At 44.6% G+C, this 24194-nt stretch overlaps 1 protein-coding gene and 1 pseudogene across 3 annotated transcripts in view; one reads left to right on the top strand and one right to left on the bottom strand.

Moving 5' to 3' along the window:
* Positions 1-1353: 1353 nt before the first annotated feature.
* The window catches only part of LOC146195703 (carbohydrate sulfotransferase 6-like), a 59163-nt gene continuing 36322 nt past the window's right edge, over positions 1354-24194 (top strand). The window contains exons 1-3 of one of the 2 annotated variants that reach the window (XM_084597880.1): positions 1354-1465; positions 1523-1691; positions 9612-9724. The gene's annotated coding sequence lies outside the window, so the exon portion shown is untranslated. Of the gene's footprint in view, positions 1692-9611; positions 9725-24194 lie in introns of both variants that reach the window. The other variant, XM_084597882.1, reaches the window with a different exon arrangement.
* Positions 2172-24023, bottom strand: LOC146195704 (uncharacterized; annotated as a pseudogene). The gene is made up of 9 exons (XR_014705704.1): positions 23919-24023; positions 6826-6965; positions 5862-6255; positions 5620-5784; positions 5258-5468; positions 4927-5165; positions 4092-4267; positions 2758-2906; positions 2172-2692 (listed from the first exon to the last, which is right to left on the bottom strand). The product of XR_014705704.1 is annotated as an uncharacterized LOC146195704 (transcript).

The raw sequence follows: 24194 nt of genomic DNA, 5'->3' as shown, positions 1-24194 counted from the left end.
TACCACTTTTCAACTTCAAACTGTTACAAAAATAAAATATTCTCGTATGCTTGTAGAAGGTTAAAGGGAAGCTGAAGCACCTTTCGAAAAAAATTGAGTTTTCGGCAGCATTTAGTTGTTTTTGGTCCACTGAACAAGAATATCGCATTAAAAAAGGGCTTCAATAAACGCAAACAGCTGTTTTTTAGAAGAAAACGCGCGCCAGTGCCTCAGGGCGCCGAGCGAACGCCACTGTCGTCCGTGAGTGGTCGGGACCGTCGGGACGTCATCTACGGGTGCCCCGCGGGTCTCCGGCCTGTACCGACGGCGTTGCTGCGTAGTGCGTTGTTAGCGCGTTGCTTCAGTTGGCTGGAAGGCCTAGTCTTGAAAATTATGGATAGTGCAGGCAGTAATGAACAGTTTGGACTTTCGCCATATATGTTCGAGCCATCAGCGGCTGCAGAAAACGGCGGAACCAACGACGCCGCGGAGTGCGCCGATGGAGAAAGTGACACCGCGACATTTTTACGGGTTGGAAATCTCCTCTGGTACGTATGTTTTGCGTAGGTGCTTGTTTTTACATATCTTTGCGAGGTAGATGTGCAAGTGGTAATAAAGTAAATCACGTCGAAACGCTGTTGCTTATTGGCTGCTGCATAACAGCCGGAACACCAGACACCTGTAATATCGAATTCAAAATGCCGGCATGTTTACACGAGTCACGCGAGGTAAAGCATTTGTTTTTCATTGCACGGTGCCTACTTACATCCGAAGGTCTTTTATTACTACGAGAGAGCGCCAAATCTGTTTAGTGAGTTCACTGCTGGACTGCAGTGTAACGAGATGAACGAGGAAGCTATTCGTGTGTGCTATTAAGTGCGCCTCTGTATTTTTTTTCTTCTGTCGTCCTACGAGACGTAGTAGGGTGGAGAGCTAGGTGAATTGGCACATTTTAAACAAGTAAAGCCAGCTAGAAAACGAGGCAGATCTTTGCCGCGTCTTCCTGTGCACCTCTTTTTGTCCGCGGCTTTCCGTTGGTCTTGTTTCGGCTGGATGTAGTTGGTGGTGCTGCGCAGCGAGATAGCCAGCAGAATGACTTACAACAGATATATGCATACCGCGGCTCGACGAGAGTGCCATTTTTACTCGAGGAAAAATTTGCACGAACGCTATACCATTGTCGATCATCGGCCTTGTCAAGCGTTCACGAATGCAAATTGTTTGCATTGCTCAAATATTCTTAAGTTCAAATAATCGGATTTTGTTCAGTTAGGTGCAGCTGCATGTGCTGCGCGCTGATGAATAATGAAGAGGACTGCTTGTGCTGCCAGGAGGTGCAAGAAATCAAGAAAAAGCTAAAAGGCATGCAGTGTGTAACAAGCTCAAAAGAGTTCATGACTGTATGTCTCAATAAGGCAGTGCTGGAAGTGTCTTTAGCTCAGCAGGGATGTGAACCAGCTGGAAAAGGCAACACGTTTACAAACAGGTAAGAAATTAATGTAGCAGAAAGAGAAATGTGGATGCAATAACGCATTTCGAGCAGGCAGTTGCGGTATGCGGCGTACCGCCAGTTTGTCTGGTTAACATGGAAGAGACTGGGAGAGAACAACCGAAAGATTCTACCAAGTTGTGTGCTGAGCGTTGTTCGAAAGAAGTACCCTGCCAAAACTGGTTTATACACAGGCTTCAAGCATTTCTGGGATTCCATATAGGTAAGTGCAGAATTGTGGTTCCATTTTCAGTTAGCATTCATTACATTACAGCTTTATTCATGGCAACACCATGTAATGACATCAATTCTAGAAACCTTATTTGGCAATTGCACTTAGCAACACATGCAGGTCTTCTTTTACTAGAGTGTTGGACTTCATAGCAAATTCATTCTGCGAATGACATGTGGACTGACACTCCTATCTTGAACAGTCTGCAAACTTTTGCTTTCTACGAAAAAATCCCTAACATACAAATGTCTGTACAGAGCTCTGGCTAAGTTCTATAGGCAGGTTGTACGAACGTGACAGCAGCTCCAAAACTCACACCAGCAAGCATGATTTAGGCTTGACAAGTGACGATAAGACCAGCATGTTCATTGATATCCGTTTATTATTTTTGCAACACATACCTGAAGAAGCTCTCAAAATCGGTATTATTTTCCAGAGATAAATAAATGAAACCAAACATGAGGACGCGAACACGAGTTCAGCACTATATTTATTTGAAGCATAGTAGTGAGCTCAGCAGAGGAATGTGTGGCTCAGAGAAATCTTAATTTTTATTGGTCATTGCTAACTCGGATGGGTGTCTGCAGCCCGCATCACTGAGAAGCATTGGTTGGGATAGGACTGTAGCTTGTGCCCTTCAAACGGTATGGCTGCTTGTATATGCCTGCTTCCCACGTTGCTCACACGATCAGGTTTTTCATGTTGTGCTGATGATGACAGCATCCATACGTATCTTGGACACAACACAGCCAGGAAGCATATAACAATAAGCACTGACAAGGGGACTGATTTCCTGCTTCCACGAAAGAAGAATTTCCTGCTCTCACACTACTTATTGAATCGTGTTTTAATTTGCCTGACAGCATCTTCCTTTGAAACCCTGGGGAACTGGCTGCTCAGTGGTGGTGGGTTCTGCATGAGTGCAGTTTTCCTGGCCTGTGATGGTCTGCTGGCCTCCACCATGACCGCGTCCAAGAGTGTCTGCACATACCCTGGAAAAAGATTTGGGAACGCCATGTAGCAGATTTTCTTGGTTAACAAAATCGTTTGCACCTACCATGTGTTGATTGTTCCTTTACAGGGCAAGCAGTTGCTTTGCCTCCAGTAGCTTTAGGGTATTTCAGGCTCCAACGGGCTGTGCCGTCTTGTTGGAGCGCTTGGCTTCGTGCACTGTTTTCATTGTAATGCATGATAGCCACCTGGGTTCTGAAAAAATGCTCAGTGATTAAGAGTACAATAAAAACAGTTACATGCGCCAATCCTTGTTTCTTGCAGAGGTCACATATCACAGCCTGTACACTGTCGCCCCATAAGATAACAATGTCAGACAGTTAGGCAAACTATGAATACATAAGCAGTAGGAATACTTTCATACTGCTAGTTGCCAGCAGATGTTTGGAGTTGTCATTAAAATAAGGATGTTGGTCTTTCAGTTATTTTTCTTAATTAAGTTTGACAAATGTTGGTTAATGTATTTCAGAATGTACTGATTTTTTCAGCAAGTCTGTTTCTTTCCAAGACAGTCACAAGTGACTTGTTGACTTGTAGTATATCCAAACTCAGTGGTTTATACAAAGGTACAGCTTTAGAATAGCTATTGTCCCAACGAAAGAAGACAAATGATGCCGCTATCATTCTAGATGCAAGCGGTCATATATTTCTAAAATTAGGTTGTCTAAGCATTGCTGAGTCGTGGTGCTTGGCTAAGCAAATGGTTGAGGCAACATGCGGTCCCTGTACTGTTGGCAGTGATGAAACTGCCACAGGCCTGAGCTGCAGCCAAAACATTTTTCACACTTATGGATGTTTTCACGTCAGTGTAAATGCATGGTTTATTAAACCTGCTCAGCTCTGCCTCTGCTGCCCTCAGCTGGAGATGACAATGAACAGTGCTTTGCTTTAAAATAGTGAAGAGATGGATCCTGCGTGCAGAACATGTAACATAGCAAAGCAGTGCCTCGAAACACAGAACCATGCTTACCTAACCTAATATCTCTCATCTGTGCTGCAGACACAGGTGACATAGCAAGTATTGCCTAAAAACACAATCAATACTACTAAGTTTGAAATACCTCTTCGGTGTTTTTCTTTTGCTCTGCAATAAGCCGTACACAGTTGCCAGCCAACTGTGGCGGCAATCAGGAATACCACCTTTTTTGGTTAGAACCAATACCTAGATATTTAATTTTCCATACATTTACTGGCATTTTCAGTAAACTTTTAAATTTAACTCATAATTAAAAGCCAGTAACTGCCGTGAGTATATAGGAGAGGATGGTTCTTTTCACATTATCCATATTACTGAGACAACTGAACCTGTAAAAATATACAATGCTTACGTCTATCTTGGCAGGTTGAATAACAAAGTAAACTGAAGCAGTTGAATCTTACCTTGCCCTCATTCCAAGGAATGAATACTGACAATTCTTTGGTGCAAAATGCAACAGAAGGCTACGAAATGTTTCCAGACCATAGGTATGGTGCTTGGTTGAGAGCTTTGGCATGTCAGCCAATAGAACCTTCGATGTAGCTATGTCCCGTAGCTTTTCAAATGCCTTTGACTGTGAAAAACAGAAGACAGGGCGAACCAATCCAAAGCTGAGTGATCGAGCGAGAATGGTACAGAAAGGGCGAAAAACATATGTACACACAACATAACAGCATTGTGCGAAAAATGCTGGGCTATTAGTGTTAATAGTTTTGCCTGACTCGGGGTAGACATATACTAGCCGGAGTGAATCAGAATAGCATTGCCATTTCTGCTCGGCCAGAGAAAAGAGACTTGATACAGATTACTGAATTGAGCTAAGGATGGTTACACCATCTGAGTACAGAGCAACAAGGAACAAGAGTGGCTGCACAAACGTACTCTGATACATTTTGGAAAAGGCTGAAAAAAAAAGTAGTCCCACCTTGACTGATAACACATGTTGGCTCACAATAAGCAACTCTAGGTGATTACCACTGTGGTGTTTCACATAGCTGGAGTATTTAAAAATATTAAACCCTGCAATTAACAGTGTACAAATTTTTAACAGAGAAAAGATATTAGACACGAAGGAAACGTGCACAAAGTGAGTCTTCCTGTGTATGTTTCCATCTTGCCTAGCATATTTTTCACATAACATCGACCAACTTGGGCAGCTTTCAATTCTAACGAGTGTTTCATTGCTTTCCAACATCTTCACTATTCTTATATTTTTCGGCTACATCTCTGCTTACTCTCTTGGAGCCACTGCCGGCACTCAGGCTTGCCATGGAGGCAGGCTGGAAATAGTGGATTGCCGTGAATATGCACATTCCTAATATGATTGAGAAGCGACAACCATTTCGGAACAATGTGGTCGCTATTCTCGTGGCTAGACGCCGCTGACCAGTACAGGTGATTTTGGATGGACTTTGCCCAAAGCTGCAGGTCCTTGAAATCACGCCGTTTTGATGCAGCCGTCCCTTTCTTGAAGACACCTAAAAGGCATAATGCAAGAGCTGACAGTCAGCGTTCACATTTTGTTACAAGACACTTGAGCAGAAATCATTGCAAATGCCAATACTGCCACCAAAAATGCGCTGCTTCGAAGTATCTTTTGCAACATGCTAAACATCAAACTTGTGCTGGATGCCTGGTCTTTCCTTCCGCATATATGCCTTGATTTGGACACGTCGGTCTGTGACAATGGCTTTCACATTGATGCCTTGGCTTTTAAGGAATTGCAGGCCACGTTTCAGTCCTTCTAATTCCATATAACAACTGCCTCCTACTTCAGTGGACTGCAATATACAACATATAGGCAATTACGTTTTTCTCACAATAGAACAGAGTGAAGGCAAAAGCAGCCATAACTGTTGCAACAGCATAGCATTCACCAGTATGGAGTGGTGAAGCCTCCCAAGAATGCTAAATGAGAAGTTTAAAACAAACCTGGACAAGCTCGAAGTGCAGGAGTTTGTTGTTTTCAACATCCAACAGAGAATATGTGCCAAATTTAGCACTGAAGCCAGGCGAATCGGCTCGGCTATCCCCGGCAAGTGAGATTTCCTTGCCCCTGGCATTCTCCAACAAATGGTCTTGTTGTTCCCTCCAAACCTTCAACAAAGATTTTCAAAACAGTGAGCACTTGCAGTGGAATTTTTCTTAGGCACGACCTTTTTTCAAACACTTACTTTCTCGATTGCAGGCCAAATATGAATCCGCTGAATGTTGAAGAAAGTTCTATCGGTGACCACCTCAACACCAATTGATGACAACATCCTCAAAGATGCAGTGGAGTTATTTCCCGAAAATAGAAGGGCAGCACAAAGTTTTAAGTTTAACACTGGCTGCTGTCTCACAACATCCTGGTTTCTACAGTACAGATGGTGCCCTGAGGGGCACCAAGCATGTATTTTAGTCAGCGTTCCTTCACAGTGAACGCTGCATGTGCAAGGTGCAAGGCACGTGTGGCATACTTTGAACAATGCTTTTAGGTGCTTTTTATCCACAAGAACCGTGCCTTTTTCACAATCACCTAAGGTAGACGGTGGTTCTGGATATAGGTGACGATCACAATTGTCAGGCCTGAAAAAGAAGAATAGGATTCACAGAGTGAAAGCTAGTGAGGCAATGGCACAGAGTTTCGACATGGAGCATAAGCTGCATGAAATGCTGCCTCAAGCTTAAAGGCTAAGCAATAGTAAGAATAGCAACACATACTCTTGCCAGGAGTCACTGCAGGGTTGTAGTCGTCGCAACGCTCGGGCTCAGATTCAGGGTCAGTAAGGCTACTATCCTCTTCACATGGCTGTTGAGCAAAATTCACCTGGGTAGCTGCGTCTACCAGGAAGCTGCCAACCTGGACACCTTGAAAGAAAACACGTATTAACCAAATATTTTAGAGTTCAGTGTCATTATTTTCACTAAGACAAAGAGCCATTCACATTAAAATAATTTAGAAGCTAACAAGTACAACTGAAATATCATGGTGAACATTGTATTCCATGTGCTCAACATAAACACATGCACAAAGAAACATGATAATGAAAGTATTGTACCTATTGAAACACCTCGAGGCTTTGTCTGTGTCTGTCGTGATGTTTTCCTGGGTTTTATATCTGCTTGGGATGCATTGCAAACTGTTGGCGGCCGCACCACAACTTGCAGGCTTTTGTCAGCAGTTTCCTTTGAGACGATGCCTCTGTAACCCTGATTTTTACATGCTCTTCGCATGGCGAAGGAGGTGAAGTGGTAGCTTCTTCAGGAGGCATGTTCTCGAGCATTTCTGCGAGGACCTGAAATAATATGAAATATGCACAACACAAATGCCAGCCTACTATGAAGAAATACATAAATATTCATGAAAACACTGACAAAAGCATTTTCTTTCTTTAGTATCAATAACCACAGTGCCTTAGACCACATCCAAAAATTAGGAGCCTCAAGGAATTTACTATCCTGAGACGTGCTCTTCTCTGCACTCTGTTCTTTTGCATTGCGAAAGATGTAGTTGCAAGATTCTGTTAAAACGAAATAAGATTTATACTGATTAACAGCACAAGCGTGAGTGCAACTTTACTAACGATCACAGAAAACTACTGCCACTGTACCAATATGGTGCATTTTGAGAGATATATGTTCAGAGGGTGAATGAGGGAGAATCCGAAAGTTAAACTCCGCCCAAAGGTCTCAGTTTTATGCTGTACAGATATACCCCCGAGTACTACAACGCTGATAGCACGCAGTTAAAAGAAGAGATACTGTCTCACCGCGGTGGCTCAGTGTTTGTTTTGACGAATGTAGTCGAAAGGAAACAGACGGGCTGCCGAGTCACACCTTAACTGGTGGGCCTCGTGCCGCCGACTGGTCGCTGCGGCGCACAGGATATGTTCACACGATCCACTATACAGTTATTGCCCTCGGGTGCCGATTGCTAGGACGCTGATTTCGATGCAGAGGGATTTCGCCCCGCCACAGCAGCCGCAATCCAGTTTTGGGAGATGCAAGGCGCCTGTGTAATATCCGATGTATGGAGATTCGGGCAGGAGAAATATTTCCCGAGCCCTTCGCCACTATGTCCTTCACATAGCTCTAGTCAGTTCGCGGAACGTCGAACCACACAAGAAAACCACGAACAGGCACAAGCGTACCTTAAACACTTACCTCCCGCCGCTTTCTTTTGGAGAAGGCCGCTCTTGGAGGTGGCGAGGCGTTATTGTTTTGCGGGAACACTGACGGAACGACTCCGGGCTTCAGTCGCGCTGATTTAATTGGAATTCCGAGTGCCCGCATCGTTCCCAAGCTCGATAAAAGTTACTGTCACGGAAATGGTTCGAGCACAACACAGTTGATTTCGTAGGTACGAAATTTTTCCTCTTCACGGCAGAGACCCACCGCGCTGAAAGTTTCTTGTCCTTTGTAAACGTGTGAAACACCTCATCGTCCCGGCCGCCAGTGTTCGCGCAGCCGAATGCTGCGCAGAACGACGGCATGATGGCCACTTGTCGCTACACCCATTCCACACGGAACGCTCGAACTAGAAAAAACAAACGGCACTAGCAAAGGATTACGTTGAATCATCGTTCGCCACGCCAAAGGGCGAGATGCAGCGGAGCAAGCAATGCGGGACGGGCAGGACGGCCTGCCGGCTCCCCGTGAATGGCGTCACTTCCGCCAGCTCTCCAATTTTGCCATCCCCCAACCCAGCGCTTTCGGAGGCGAGGGGGGCGTGTCCGCGGCGGGTTTTTAAAAGGCGATTGCGGCTGTTCTAACGGGCACAATCGAGGAAAAATTTACACATATGATTTTCGAGGTCTTTTCTTCCCAACCACAGCATTTCATGCGATTTGAAAACCGCTTCAGCTTCCCTTTAAGTTTGAAGTGCAGAATGCTTCCAGTGCTCTTATGCCAAGTACCATTGTCTCAGACGGTCACACGAAGGGAAGCTGCAGCTTTATAATTTTTGTTTCTATTACCAGTAAGTTCATAGTTCTTCTTGCTAATGTCACAAATAGAATGAGATTGCCTATCTGGGCTCTACCGCTCACGCAACTCTTCCACTACTCTTTTGAGCATCACCAAAATAATCTCATTGTAGATTTTAAAAACTGGAATCAATTTCTTGCGAATGCCTCCACGATACGGTCATCCGTCAGCATGACTACACTACTCGTTCGTTGCCTTCGGCAAACGAGGAGCGATTATCGTTTTTCAGTTAGCCAATGGTCTTCTCATTGGCATGCTCCTTGTTAAACAGACTACAGTGGCTGAGGACATCAATGACTTTCGATATGCAAGTAGTTTGTACTAATATAGTGGTTAAGTTTGAGACTTCTCACTATTATATATGAAGCCAAGGCGGGGCAAATTGATACAAGGGGCAAGTGCATGTGGATCTTCGTCCGAGCAAACACCAGACTTGGTTGGGGTAGTCCCTCGCATGTTCTACGAGATAACCGCGGTTGCTGGAGTTTGCTTATTTGCCTCAAATACTTATTATCGTAGAAATTCAGTGGCGACGCCTACAATTACGAATTTGCGCCAGTGAGATGGGCACCGTTAGGGAAAGGATCAACGGCAATCGAATGGTTTCATCACTAAGCAGGATTGCATAGGTATCGTTCTCATCTTGCGTCTTAGTCTGCAAGTGCTGTAGATGGCATCCTCTGTGTCTACCAATTTCATATGTAGCTCAGCTTGAATATAAAAAGCATGTGCTTGCTTCTAGCCCACTGTGCTACCTCACCTTGTCCTGTCATTAGAGCACGATGGTGTCTTTTATTCTTTACGAGTCCTGTTGGTTACTGTAATGTTTCTGCCACATAGTGTAATAGGTCTCAAACTGTACATCATTTATTATATTTCCTTTTAAAAAAATTTGAATCAGCCGTGGTTTCCGCCTGCTGATGCCCTTGGCCATGTTTTGCGATTCCTTTTCCCAGGCATTAATAGGGGCAATGGAAGCCGTGAACCAGACATTTTGAAGGTTCTCTCGGCAAGCTTCTAGCCCTAATGAAACCACTTCAGGTTCCCTGAGTGCCTGTGCAAGAGCGCGGTGAGTATTACTACAGAAACTATGCCCGCCATCATTTACGCTCCCCCCCCTGATTGGAATATATAGAACATCAGATTTCTCAGGGTAGCGAGGACAGGAAACATGGTGCTGCACAGGCCGCATTTAGAGGCTTGAGCTCGGCGCGGTGACGCTACTGAAAGCCTTAGCCTGACCTGGACTCGGATTTAACGCCTGTGCTTGTCTCAGGCCCGCTGCATTATCACTCCCCTTACTGAGCCTGTGCCTTGACCTAGATCAGACGTAAGGCGCGGCTCGGCCTGGGCTACGTTTCCGCAGAACTCGAGGAAAATGTTTCTCAGTCTGTAAGCAATCTCCTGATACACAAGCAAACAAGTGGGGTCGAATCGACGCAAGTGGGAGCTCATATCATATTACCACCATAGTAATAATAATAATACTACTACTACTACTACTACTACTACTACTACTACTACTACTACTACTACTACTACTACTACTACTACTAATAATAATAATAATAATAATAATAATAATAATAATAATAATAATAATAATAATAATAATAATAATAATAATAATAATAATAATAATAATAATAATAATAATAATAATAATAATAATAATAATAATAATAATAATAATAATAATAATAATAATAATAATCAGCCTGATTATACCCACTGCAGGCCGAAGGCCTCTCCCATATTTCTCCACTTAACCCGGTTCTGTGCTATCTGCATCCCCTTCACCCCTGCGAATTTCTTAATCTCATCCACCCACCTAACTTTTTGCCGCCCCCTGCTACGCTTTCCTTCCCTTGGAATCCAGTTTGTTACCCTCAGCGACCATCAGTTATCCTCTCTTCGCACTACATGTTCTGCCCATGTCCATTTCTTCTTCTTATCTTCTACTAGAAGGTCGGTAACTTGAGTTATTTCTCTGACCCACTCTGCACGCTTTCTGTCTCTTAGTGTTACCCCTACCATTTTTCGTTCCATAGCCCTCTGAGTTGTCCTCAACTTAAGTAGAACTCTCTTGGTTAGCCTCCACGTTTCAGCCCCATAGGTGAGTACAGGCAAGATGCAACTGTTGTATACTTTCCTCTTGAGCGATACCGGTAAGCTGCTAGTCATAATCTACGAGTGCTTGCCAGATGCGCTCCATCCCAATCTTATTCTTCTTTTTATTTCCTTTCAATAGTCCGGATCTGCGGTTACTACCTGTCCTAAGTAGACATATTCGCCTACTACTTCCAGTATTTCGCTACCTAATGTAAACTGCTGTTCCTTCCCGAAATCAGGGGGCAGACGAGACGTACGTGAAAGTGCTGGAACATATATGTATATATATAGTGGTTGCACAGCAACCATAGTTGTGCATAAAGAAAGTAACAAAATTCCCATAAAGAAAGGTGTTAGGCAAGGAGACACAATCTCCCCAGTACTATTCGCAGCTTGTTTAGAGGAAGAATTCAGAGACTTGGAATGGGAGCAGTTACGGATAAGGGTAGATGGAGAATACCTCAGTAATTTGCAATTTGCTGATGACATTGCCTTGTTAAGCAACTCGGGGGATGAACTGCAATTAATGATTGATGACCTAGACAGGAAAAGTAGAAAGGTAGGCTTGAAAATCGATATGCAGAAGACTAAGGTAATGTTCAACAGCCTCGGGAAAATAATAATAATAATAATAATAATAATAATAATAATAATAATAATAATAATAATAATAATAATAATAATAATAATAATAATAATAATAATAATAATAATAATAATAATAATAATAATAATAATATAGTAATAATAATAATAATCAATCTTTATTTAATGTGCGCAGGAAAAACCATGTGGTCTTCGTGCTGCAGCACAAATAAAAAAAATTAAATGCACAAACAAGTTTACACGCACAGAAAGAACACAAAAGAAGAAATAAATAACACATGAAATGAAACTGAGACGAAAAGTATCACGGAAAGAAAGCAATCAATGAGTAGCATCACTTATATACACAGTGAGAGAATTGTTGAGCACATCACGAAAGAAAAAAGGAAAAAAAAAGAATGGTAGATAGAAAAAAAACAAGAACAAATAACTGACATTGATTATAGTAATATAAAAATATACATAAAATAAACAACTATTCCAGGTACAACCAGTGCGTGGTACTTAAAACACAGGCTAGAAATACAGAATAATACAATAAAGAAATAGAACTGAACACAGGACAGTAAGATTCGAATATAAAGTTTAAAGTTGAAGTTTAAGTAAGAAACGGATAAAAAGCAGTTCAAGATATAGACAGCATTGAACAGGAGAAAAAGCAAAAAATGAAATAAATACAATATTTTAGGCTAGAAAGTGGCAGCTATATGTGATAAATTACTATTTAGAATACAACGCTACGGATATCTAATATAAATGAAAAGAGCGAGTTTTGGAAGATGTCAAGGTGAGGACAAAAAGAGTTATATAACCACTGCATTCTGTCCAGAGGGGAATGGGAATGAAGAGACGCAGAAACTTGAAATGGTCTGAATTCCCTCATGCTCTTTCGCGGGACGCGGAGTAGGATGTACTCAAAGAGCTGAGGGCACATAATGTGGCCATGAAGGAGTTTGTACAGAAAAATGATATCAACTCCGATACGACGGCAGTGAAGAGAAGGAAGATTCAGTTGGGTGCTCCTGGTGGAGCGAGAGGAGGAAGTTGCGCAAGGAAAGCGATAATGAAATATCCGTAATTTTTTTTTTGTACTCTGTCAACCTTGTCCAAGTCGATTTGCAAGTGCCATTCGAAAACACCGACGCGTACTTCAAGAGCGGTAAGCATTTGGACAGGTACAGTTTTAAGAACGGAAGTGGAGTACGGAACTTCTCTAAAGTCTGCAAACGAATCCGAGTGTGCGCATAGCCCGCTGAGCAATGCGTTTAGTATGAGAGGAGAAGCTGAGAGTGCGGTCAAAAAGTACATCAAGGTCATTAATTTCATCAACCTTGTCTAACAGCACAGAATTCACAGAATAATGGTAGAGAAAGCTGTGTGTTTTACGAGTAAATGAGAGAATCCTAGTTTTGGAAGAATTGAGGGTAAGTCGATTCTTCGCACACCAATCAGAAAAAGCAGATATGTCCGATTGAAACAACAACCAATCTTGAAAATAATTTATTATCTTGAATATTTTTGTATCATCAGCATAAAGAAGAAACGAGGAGCTCTTGATCGCCGAGGAAACATCATTAATAAAAACGGAGAAGAGAAGCGGGCCTAGTACAGAACCTTGAGGAACTTCACTGGTTGCAGGGTAAACGAAGGAGGTCTGTCCATTGACAGTGACAAAGCAGGAGCGATCAAGGAGATAGTTGCGTAGGAGGGCTACGAGTGAAACTTAGACACCAGAGAGCAGAAGCTTTTCAAGAAGTCACAGTACACAGTGTCAACCTGACCTCTCTGAAGTACTGCTGCAGTGGAATACGTCATAAACGTGACTAGGTTGGTAGAAGTAGAGCGACCCGACATGAAGCCATGTTGATTCGGCACTATGATATATTTGAGATGGAAGGAAAGTACGTTGTGCAAAGCTAATTAGAAAAGTTTAGAGGTTGCACATAGAAGAGAAATCGGACGATAATTGGAAACATCAGATTTGTTTCCAGACTTGAAGACAGGAAACACGCGTGCCATTTTCCACACGCGAGGAAAGGCAGCGTTTTTTAAACAGTTAATAAATATGGTAGTCAGTACTGGTACAAATATATAACAGAAGGTTTTTATTTTGCCGGCTGGAATGCCATCAGGTCCAGGAGACAAAGATGGTCTCAGACGCTTAAGGATCTCAGTTATCAACTCCTCGGCAATGAGAATGGAATTAGTGCACCAGATGGGAGGCAAATGGAATCACAATGTGGATGTTTGTGAACGTAGGAAAAACGTTGGGCAAAACTGTCGGCAACATCCCGAATTTCAGAACCCTGATAGTCAACTAAGCTGATACTCAAATCTGATTTTATCGAACGCTTGCGTACGTAACGCCAGAACAACTAAGCTGATACTCAAATCTGATTTTATGGAACGCTTGCGTACGTAACGCCAGAACTTACGAGGACGATTTGAGGCACTCCTCTCTAAAGACTCAAGATAGGAGTCATAGTCCCGCTTGTATAGGCGTTTGCAAAGAGAACGCAAGTGGCGAAACTCATCTGCCCAATTGTGAAACCAAGGGAGTTTCGCTTTACGATGGGCCCGCTCCTTGAGTTTTAACGCCGTTATTAGTTCCCTTAAAAACCAGGAACTTCCTACGCGTAGGAGTATGCAGAGGCATGTACCGACGCATACCATCAAGAACTATTTCAGTGAAGCGACTGACTTGTCCGTCTGAACGATTAATGTAATTTAAAAGGGGACAGTCGACGAAAAAAAACGACATACTCACCACATGCATACGCGAAACGGGGCGAATTCCTCACCCGATCTGCATTAGTAGAAAGTGAGGCAGAGGCAGCAGTAGAAACTAGAAGTGGAGGGTGAAATTTGTCACAGAGAGTCAGCGGTGTGTCTGAACTCGAGACTCGAACACTTTCAAAATTTGATAGACAGATGCCAAGAAAATTACCACAGCAGTTTTCAATGAAATTGTGTTGCTGCAAAGATTTAAAGGCTATTGTTGTGAGAAGAAGTATATGAGTTCTAGTTGATACCTGGAGTATTAAAATTGCCTAAAATAAGAAGTTTGTGTTTGCTATGACGGGTTATAACATGTTCGATTGAAAGCAGAACATCATCATAGGCTGGAGCAGGAAGATTCGGAGGAATGTAGAAAGCTGCAAGTAAAAGCTTTTCGTGTTGATTTGAAGTGTGCTCAAGCCGCGCACATTCTTCAACAGTTTCCAGATCGGAACGTCGAACACACTTCACAGAACTGTCAATAGCAATGAGCGCTCCAGCTCCTCTTTGTTTGGCTCTTGTTTCAGGGCGGTCGCTACGAAAAACAGAGTAATTATTCGGAAAGAAATCATTGGAAGGAATTTTGTTTGAAAGCCAGGTTGCGGTAACTACAACAGCGGTATAACAACAGGACAAAACGCTAGAAAAAATTCAGATCCCTTTGACCGAAAACCTCGGGCGTTTTGATAATATAGATGTCCAAATTAGGGGCTACTGCAATTTAGCGTCAGTTCTGAGGGATGCAGCATATCGTCGTGAAGCTTCCCACGAAATTCCTTTTAAATGCAACCCATCGGCCATATCGAAGACTCAACAAGCTTACTGTGCGATTCTTCGTCAACTGTAATATGGAAGGACGAGTAGGAGTCGTACCTTCCGTATTACAGTTGACGAAGAATCGTACAGTAAGCTTGAACCCTTACTGTTGAGTCCCCCTAAACCCTTGCTCGTTTTTTTTAAACACTGAGGATTAGCAACGCAGCAAAGCTTGCTGTGGGCGAAATGGTCAATATAAAAGGGAGACCCGGAAGATTGCTCTCTAAAGCTGCGACACATAGACGGATATTTTTCGGTGCTTGCATCTTTTGGATATGTATGATATATGTCCTTTTACAGCGCTGCTTAGATGCTAAAACCTTCACGAAAACAGAACATTTGCTTGCATCTCTCCTTCGGTGGTCCGACAGTGGCGTGGGCTACGACACCTGGTTTCGGTTCCGCCATGTCATGTGGTAGAGGATCTGAGAGAGGCACGAATAAATGCGTGTGCTTAAACGCCATTCTGTAGTTTCCCACAATAATGACAATTCAGCTTAGACTACTTTCTCAGTTGTAGATTGTTAGAAAGAAGACCTGCGAACTGAGAAACGGTTAATTGTTTTAGGTGCTGGACCAACGCCCCATTCTGTAAGGCGACGTATATCCGTGGGTTACATGAGGGTGGCGCCACGCCTTGTCGACCTGCTTTGGGGCGGCGCATGGGCGGTGTGGGGGCAAGTTCGTCTTAAGTGGGCTCACATTTCACCGCTACATATTAGACATTAGATGACACAAACTGAGCTCATGCCCTATCACCTGACCCCGTTATACTCTCCTTCTCTTTTTTCTACTTTACGTTTCAGCCCTTCCCTATTCCGCCATTGCTCTCTCCTCTCTCCAGAGCGTTATCCTCTCCCACGTTTTATTTTCAGGTTCAGGCTTTGGTTTGCCCTTATGTTTTCACCCTTTTTTGAGTAGTGATCTCTCTGTCGCTTCGACGACATTTCATGCCTAACAAAATTGCCCCTCACTCATAGGCTGCCCGGATGCCTGACAGTCAAAATGGAGCCTAGCAAGAACTAGAAATCTCATAGGGGGACGCTGAGCGCGTGTGAAGAGAAGTCTGGCATGCACAATCATCAGTCATCATAAGCAAACGTTAAAATTAGCTTTGCTTGATTTTGGTTAATTTGCTTTGTTGGATGGATGGAAGGAAATACCTTTATTTAATAAAAAAAAGTCTTCCAAGGTGGTCCCCTACTAGTCCAGGCGTCCACGGGCTTTTGCTTCACATAGAGCCCGATCTACCAGCCATTTCTGACCGGCGGGTTGAGCTGTACGCAAAGCAGCCTCCCAGGAAGAAAAGGTGGGATGGGGGTTGGGGGGGCACTGCCTGGGGGGAAGGACATTCCCACAGGTGGGGGAAAAGTGAGGATTTTGGCTCGCCACAAGTGTCGCAGTGAGGGGGCAAGCCAGGGTTAAGGCATGAGAGACGGTAGGGGGAAATGAAGCAGTCCGTCTGCAATTGTCGTCATGTAGCACTGGATAAAAGTGACAAGGTGCTGTGGGGTGGTGGCAGTGTCATGCGCTCGTGTTTGTAGAATGTGGTGATTTGGTGGTATGTAGAAAGGACCGATGCGGCCTCCTGCGCGGAGTTGGGTGCCTGATCATCCGGGGCTCGGGTAGAGAGTTCTCGAGCCAGCGCATGAGCGCGCTCATTACCGGGGATCGAGGCATACCCTGGGATCCACGTTAGATTAACCGTTCGGTCGAGAGAGGTGGCGGTGTTAAGAATATGATGCGCGTCCGGTGTCGCCACGCCGTTTAGGTAGTGGCGGTATGCCGCATGAGAATCTGTACAAATTTCGGTAATGTCTTTGTCAATGGCTGAATGGGCAAGCGCGAGTGCGATGGCGGCTCCTTCCGCTTCTGCTGGCGATTTAGTTCGGATAGTGGCGGCGGCCCCCACTCAGCCATCTTCGTAGGCAGCGACTGCAGTGAAAAATCCTACTTTAGAATTCCCTGCCGCGTCGACATAGAGGATATCAGAGCGGTTACGGTATCTTTTGGTGTAATAGCTGGCTCTAACTTTCCGCCTTCCCTGATAAAGGCAAGCGCCCATGTTGCGTGGTAGGGGCTTCTGCTTTATGTGATCCTGCGTGCCCGGATAGATCATGAAAGGTGTAGCACTTGCTGGGGTGGCGATGGGTGGATTGAGACGGAGTTGTCGCAGTAGGGATTGTCCTGTTTCCGTGCGACTCAGGCGGACTAATTGGTTGGTGCGTTGAGCTTCTATTAATTCGTTCACGGTATTGTGAGTACCAGTGGTCAGCAGACGTTCTGTGCTAACCGTCCGTGGAAGACGTAGGGCGGAGGTTACGGCCATGCGTATTAGGATGTCCGCCTGCTCTGTTTGGCGCTGAGTGAGTATATGATATGGGAGGAGGTATGTGATTCGGCTAATGATTAATGCATTGTTCATATTCAGGGTTTCGCGTTCCGACAGCCCGTGGTTGCGCGCAGCCACACGCCTGATTAGTCCAGCAACCTGCTTGGTCTGTCTTTGCAAGAGTTGAAGGGTGGCGGTTGCATCAAGTGCGTTGTTAATGAGAAGGCCGAGAATCTTCATCTGAGACACAATGGGCACTGGGTTTCCGTACATGTGAAGTTCAATGGGGGATCTCCGGGCATGGGTTTAAGCTGCATTAGTTCCGATTTAGTTGGGGAGCATCGGAGGCCTGTGTTTTCTAGATAGGTAGTGGTGATGTCTATGGCAGACTGCAAGATATCCTGGGCTGTTCCAAGGGATCCGCCTGTTGTCCAGAGGGTTATATCATCTGCATATAAGGCTGTGTGGAGCTCTGGGATAGCAGCAAGGGCCTTTGCTAATGGCGCTAGGGCCACGTTAAAAAGTAGCGGTGATAGGACCGCCCCTTGAGGTGTTCCGCGGTTAGGCAGGTGGAAAGGCTGGGAGGCAATATCCCCAAGGTAAAGCTTGACCGTGCGTCCCTGAAGAAAGGCCCGAACATACTGCCATATGCGCGTGCCGCAGCCCGTGGTGGCTAATGTCGTCAGGATACGGTCATGGCTTATCGTGTCGAATGCCTTGTGAATATCCAGGGCCAGTATGGCGCGCGTAGAGGCTATACGGCGCTTAGTGTGTAAGAGAGACTCTTTAAGGGCGCGAAGTACGTCTTGTGCCGAGAGGCTTGGGCGGAATCCAAATTAAACATGGGAGAGAAAGCCTTTTGCTTCTAGGAACGGTTGCAGACGATTTAGAATGACATGCTCGAAGAGCTTGCCGACACAACTCGTTAAGGATATAAGGCGCAGGTTTTGAAGAGTGAGGGAATTGCCCGGTTTGGGTATAAATCGCATGCTGGCGTCGGTCCAGGTTGATGGGAGCGTCCCAGCGTGCCAGTGGTGATTAAAGAGTTCCGTGAGTTCCTGGAGAGAGACTTCGTCCAGATTGAGTAATGCCTTGTACGTTATGCCGTCCGGTCCTGGCGCCGTGGAGCGGCGAATCTTAAAGAGTGTTCGGCGAACTTCACTTAAGGTGATGTCAGCATCAAGTTCGGAGTTATGCGGAGGTGGATTTAGTGGATCTGCTGACTGAAGGGATATGGGTATATAGGTGTCCCGTAGTTGACCAATTACGTCGGTGCCTTTTTGGAGTTCTAGCTGTATCAGACGTTGTGTGTTTACTTGTGTCTGTGCTTTAGGGGTTGTTGGATCTAAAAGAGCGCGTAGGAGGGCCCACGTGCATTTAGTGCTTAATGTACCCTTGAGGTCGTTACAAAAGGTTGCCCAGTTTGCACGGGCTAAGGCGTATATAACGTCCACAATCGACTCAGGGTACGAGAGACAGCCTAGGGGAGGCCTCCGGAAGCTTCTACCAACAAGGGTTCTTTAACTTGCTCTGTCATCGCACATTTTTAGGGCGTCTTGATTTTCGCATCCATGGAAAAGTGGTCACCGCGGCTGGGATTGGATCCCATGTCCTTGGACAGAGAAGGCGACCTCCCTTGCCACTGCACCAGACGCAGCGAGTTCATAGCTCATCGTTCATAAAAATGCCCATCCAATCACTATTCGAAACAATGGTTTTTGTAACACTAGATGCAGGCCCGGTAAAGTTTATTGCGGTCTGCGTTTGAACACGGCAGCATTGGTACGCGCGCCAAAGCACAGATTCGCTGCTTTTTCCACTACGTAGAAGGGTGACACCATTTTTAAAATTCTTACACTGCCCACACGAACCATAGTACTTACGATGTGCCTATCTGCAGTCTTTCGAATAGCTACAGGTGCTGAAACAGCCTGCATTGCCAGGAATAGCGCAGTTTCTTCCACAATATTTTTCTACCTTCACCTGTGAATTTGTAGCCTCATAAAACTGTTTGAGCTTAGCGGAAAAGTGAATAAAGAATGCAGTGAAAATAATATTCCACAAATAAGGGGTACATAGGTCAAGGTAGGTTGAACATGCAAAGGAGATCGTATATGGATATCAATATCACGAAGGCATTACTGCATTGGCTCGAACTCGAGGCCGTATAGCACCGCTATGACTGCAAACAAATAACTAAAAAAAGTACAAACAAGTTACTCTGCGAATCAGGCACCACATTGCGTGCAATAAAAATATTATCCGACATTTCATGCAACCGCTATCAGTGCTCATTGATGTCAAAGGATTGAGTGGGCGATAAAAAGCATCTGCGATGCAAACAACGTACGGCTCAGGACTGGATCCTATAACTGAAAGCAGGGCTAAGAGAATGCGATTTTGAAGTTATAAAAATTAGTAGAGAATGCACAGAAGGCCTGTACACAATGCATTACTATGGCTTTCAGTGTATAACCATTCTGCGCACTGCAAAACTTTATGAGCATATCACTATGTATAACGGCCACAAATTCGGTCTGAGCCCTTGTGTTGGTCCTGCAGATTTAGGTGTCGAGTTTCATAAGCGCAGTAAGAACAATGAACCATTACCTAGGAGTGCTCGTAACGCCGTTGGCATAGCTTCACATGCATTAACAGGCCGTGAGGCGGGGAAAAAAGAAAACGCTCCAACAATATATACAGGTGCTTGACACGACGCTGGAAGAAGGGATCTTGTGAGACGAACAAACAGGACCAGAAAGGGGATTGCCTTGCCCTACTAGTTTCTCTATTTCGTGCTTTTTTATCTGTACTAACCTCCATAAGCAACCAACACGACTCTCTAAAAAGACAAGCACGTGCTACTGATACGTTGACTTTCTAACCAGAATTTTGGGGTCATGAGAAAAACATACTTTTTGCATATGCTGGATAGTTCGTTTCTGCTGTGCATAATCAAAGGGTAAAAAATCTGAAGGCATCTAGGTGTATGTAAAGAAGATACCGGGCTGATAAACGTCGATGTATTTCACATCAATAACTCAATACTTGTTTTATTATATTGCGGTGCGAGCAGCAACAGGCCGCACCATCAAAGGGCCTTTTGCAGACGTGCAGTATTTTTGGATTTTAATGTCGCCGTCACATCAGTAACTTAGCAGAAAGCTTTAAAGGTAGAATAATGTGATTTTCAAAATCTTGTTTTTATCTCGGAAACTCGATCTTTACGTTTTACGAATGCTTTTAGGTTTCGAAGTATTGCCTCGTGTGTCCGATTTTCGGCTGTGTAATATGTGGAGTGATCTTCGAAAATGTGCGGCCTGCTGGACGGACTGCGTTGAGCCATTTTGTTCTGCTTGGCAAAATGGGCGCCGACAGCTTGAGTACCATCGAGAGAGAAATTCTGAAGCGACATGTGGTCTCGACCCCAAATCGTAAGAGGCAACGCCTCATCGCAACACGGAAAGCAGCCAGATAGTTGGCAGTTGCTCTGACGGGAGACGGTCCGGCCGCAACAACAGCTCAAATAAGAGCCTGTTCGGTTTAAAGACCAGTTGTAACGAGAGCCTCTTCGGCCGCGATGACACCGGCATGTCGGAGGACGATAAGAGCACACCAGACGACCGGCTACGACGGGACAGCGTGGACTGGTGACTGTGGTGAGTGATGAGTGGTTTGTGCCTCTATAGTGGCTAAAGTGCATTGCCGACATTCATTTTCTGCGTTTTATAGGCACATTGTTGGTCTAACGTCTCGAAGTTTATTTCTGCACGTGTCTGCATTTCTCTCAGTGGTCACATTGATACTGTAATCTCAACTGCAAGGTGTCGTCGTGCACCTGCTAAAACTCCGAAGCCCATGTAGTGTTATATAGCGTTAGTGTAGTGACCGTTTCGAGGCGGAGTTTCAGCTTGTTGGCACCTAATGCATTGCGGTTGCCCATTGACAACTGAATGGTTTAACGATGTGCAGCTGAAATTACGAAATTGGGAGTTACGCACGCGGTAAAATAATTGTGATTTCTGTAGGGAATAACTGACACACATCCGAAGTTTTCTTCGGAATCTGAACACGCCTGCTACTCTCTCTTGCCAGACTAATTGCTGGTGGTTCTTCTACGTTTAAAACTAATGCGTACGCGATATCTTCATCCACATCTCTCTCTTCGGGTCCCATTCAGCAGCAATGAACTGGCACAGTGCGCGCTCCTTACATACTCAACCACAATATGACGTAAATTGTCCCCCGATACTGAAACATGTGCCCACGCCATAGTTCATCGCTTTGACCTTTGACCTTGACATTTTTAACAATGGGGTGCGATGCCGTAGCGACACAAGTGTTTTGTGGTTTGACCTCTGGGTCAATTGAAGGTAAATTTCTCTGCACGAAGCCCTTGACTTTACATCGCGTAGTTAAGCTATCGCTTCCAAACTGAGGCCATTAATTGCATTGGGTATTGCATACGCTGTTACGACAAAGAAAATTCCCTTGGCTGGCACCAACCTCTGCTTTTCAATTGTGTGATGGTAACTGTGCACCTTATTACAGAAGCAATATGAAATGGACATTGCAAGATCATTCTTTAGCGGTGGTATTAATCAACGTGGCTAATCTGCTTGACAAGTGCTGACATTTCTACCTCAGTGAACTCTCAGTGGCAGAAAAACTCATGAAATAAAACTTGTATATTATAGATAAGAAACGTAGTCGGTACGGCATGTAGTTGAGCGATACATCGAAGAAAGCAACAACATGACTCGGTATCTTTTGTTAACGAGAGCCTCCATCAATCACTGAGCCACTGCGCAAGCACATCTTCTGCAAGGCGTTGCAGCCGTCTGCTGTGCTGCAAAATCATATTAGGGTGAATCGGGCCGGCAAACCCAGTCACTTCGGAGAAAACACTAAATTCAGAGCACTGTTCTTTTACACGCGTTCGTCGGCTGAGCTGCTTCGGTGCTGGTGGTGTAGCCAAGCTAAAGAGAGTGTAGAGGACGTGAGAAAGAAGAGCCACGAGGTCCGCGTCGCTCGCATGCCAAAACCCTAGAACGCCCCGCTGGGCAGAGTGCACGCCTCAAGGAAGCCGGCATGGACAGATGCCGTAGAGAGTGTCGCCCTCTCTCTGGGTCAACAATTTGTTCTGTTTTGTTCTGTGAAAAAAGTGTCGAGACACTTGAGATCGCTTACGGGCATGAAGGCGAAAGCTGTAGCAGAGTGTATATATAGTGTGTCTGCGTCGACGTTGCCTGTAAAAGTAGTATAAATCACTCACGTAGTTCTTTCTGAAAAAGGAGCAACACAACCGGTGGAAATGCTTCCTCTGTCACTGCTGCTAAACGAGCTGTATGAGCAGCAGTTAAACGCTGACGCTGAGAGGGACCTGCCGCTCGCGCCGCCGAAGCTGTAGAGGTGCACTCAAATTTCGCATTAGGGAATATTGTAATTGTGCTCGGGTTTTGTTCTTTCAGGAAACAGATTATGACCAATTATAACATAGGAAGCACAGAAAGTAGAGACTCGTCACCTTCAGTCTGATCATTTACAGAACAATTTCCATTTCTTTTAAAGTTGCGGTAGCAGTCTTGCTAGAGGAGGCTGAAAATATACATGCCAGAGTCTGGTGTGTCTGGTTTCCGTGCAGTTTACATTCAAGTCTGCACTGAAGCTGCCAGAAGCTCCTGGTGAGCAAACTTGAAACTTTGAGGGTAGATGGTGCATCTGGAGTGGAAGTTTGCGATATGTGTGTCAACTGCAATGATAATATAGTAGGCGTTATGAAGCCAGTAGATTGAAAGCAGTATCCGGAGTGTTAAAATTGGGCGCCTATAAAAGGGAACATAGCTTTTTTCCAAGGGTGGACAGTGGCAGACAAAAAAGATCATCCGAGATATCTGAGAAAAGGTGCTAAATATAGGGCTTCAAGCTAGATATGCGTCTTTTCTGAAGCGGCGATCGCTCAGTGTAGGTATGAGCAACAATGCATTAAATATGCATCAACGACACATTTTTGGCTGCCGATGCAAAACTGGGCGGAAACTAGGTGTCAGAGCATATCGACTCTATCCCGCTGGATATGAATCTGTTCCCATAAACACCTTCTGTGAAAAGAACCCAGTAAGGGGCCGGTGCTGTATGCAAACTGTGTCCTCTCCTTGGTACATCAAATGGTGTTGGTCAAATGTTTAGGGGAATCCCCCAAGGTGGAGTAGGTTTCTAATAAGGAAGTAATTACTCATTGACATCCATCCACCCATCATATTTGACCAACACCATTCCCACTTCGAGTAATAGATCAATTCACTCTCGCCTTACCATCTGAGCTGCTAGCCGTCCTGGTTAGCTCAGTCGGTAGAGCGAGTCAGTAGAGAGAAGGCGGTGGTGCCGGGTTGGATCCCCGGATCAGGACGAATTTTTCTTTACCTACGAAGTTTCTGAGAAAGCTGTATAGCTTTCCTTTGTAGCCGTATGACTGCACTTGGGTGGATGTCAATGAGTAATTACTCCCTTATTAGAAACCTACTCCCCCTTGGGGGATTCCCCTAAATATTTGACGAACAATGATGAGTGTACCACAAGAGCATTTGGTCAATTTTGACCTAAATTCAACTTTGCTCACTTTCACCGCAGCAGAAAATAGGAAGGTATTATGATAGGTGTAACAGGTCCGATCACTGTGAACCTCTACATTTACATGACACTGTATCTTCAGTGTGGATGTCATGTTTGCTCCCGAAAAGAGGAAGGGACTGGAGAGCAGATTTCATGCTGGCCTTCCACTGATGACAGGCTGGCTCTTCTATGCCTGGACATGCTCCATAGGGCAGATGCTTCAGACAGCAATGCAAGTAGCCTGGATGTTAATGATTGCCTCGCAGTACTTCGACTACTCTGG

The sequence above is a fragment of the Amblyomma maculatum genome, chromosome 3 (genome assembly GCF_055883805.1).
Source record: "Amblyomma maculatum isolate TAMU_Amacu chromosome 3, ASM5588380v1, whole genome shotgun sequence".
Lineage (NCBI taxonomy): Eukaryota > Metazoa > Arthropoda > Arachnida > Ixodida > Ixodidae > Amblyomma > Amblyomma maculatum.
Note: the sequence above shows the minus strand (reverse complement) of the source record. Positions and strands in the feature narration are given on the sequence as shown.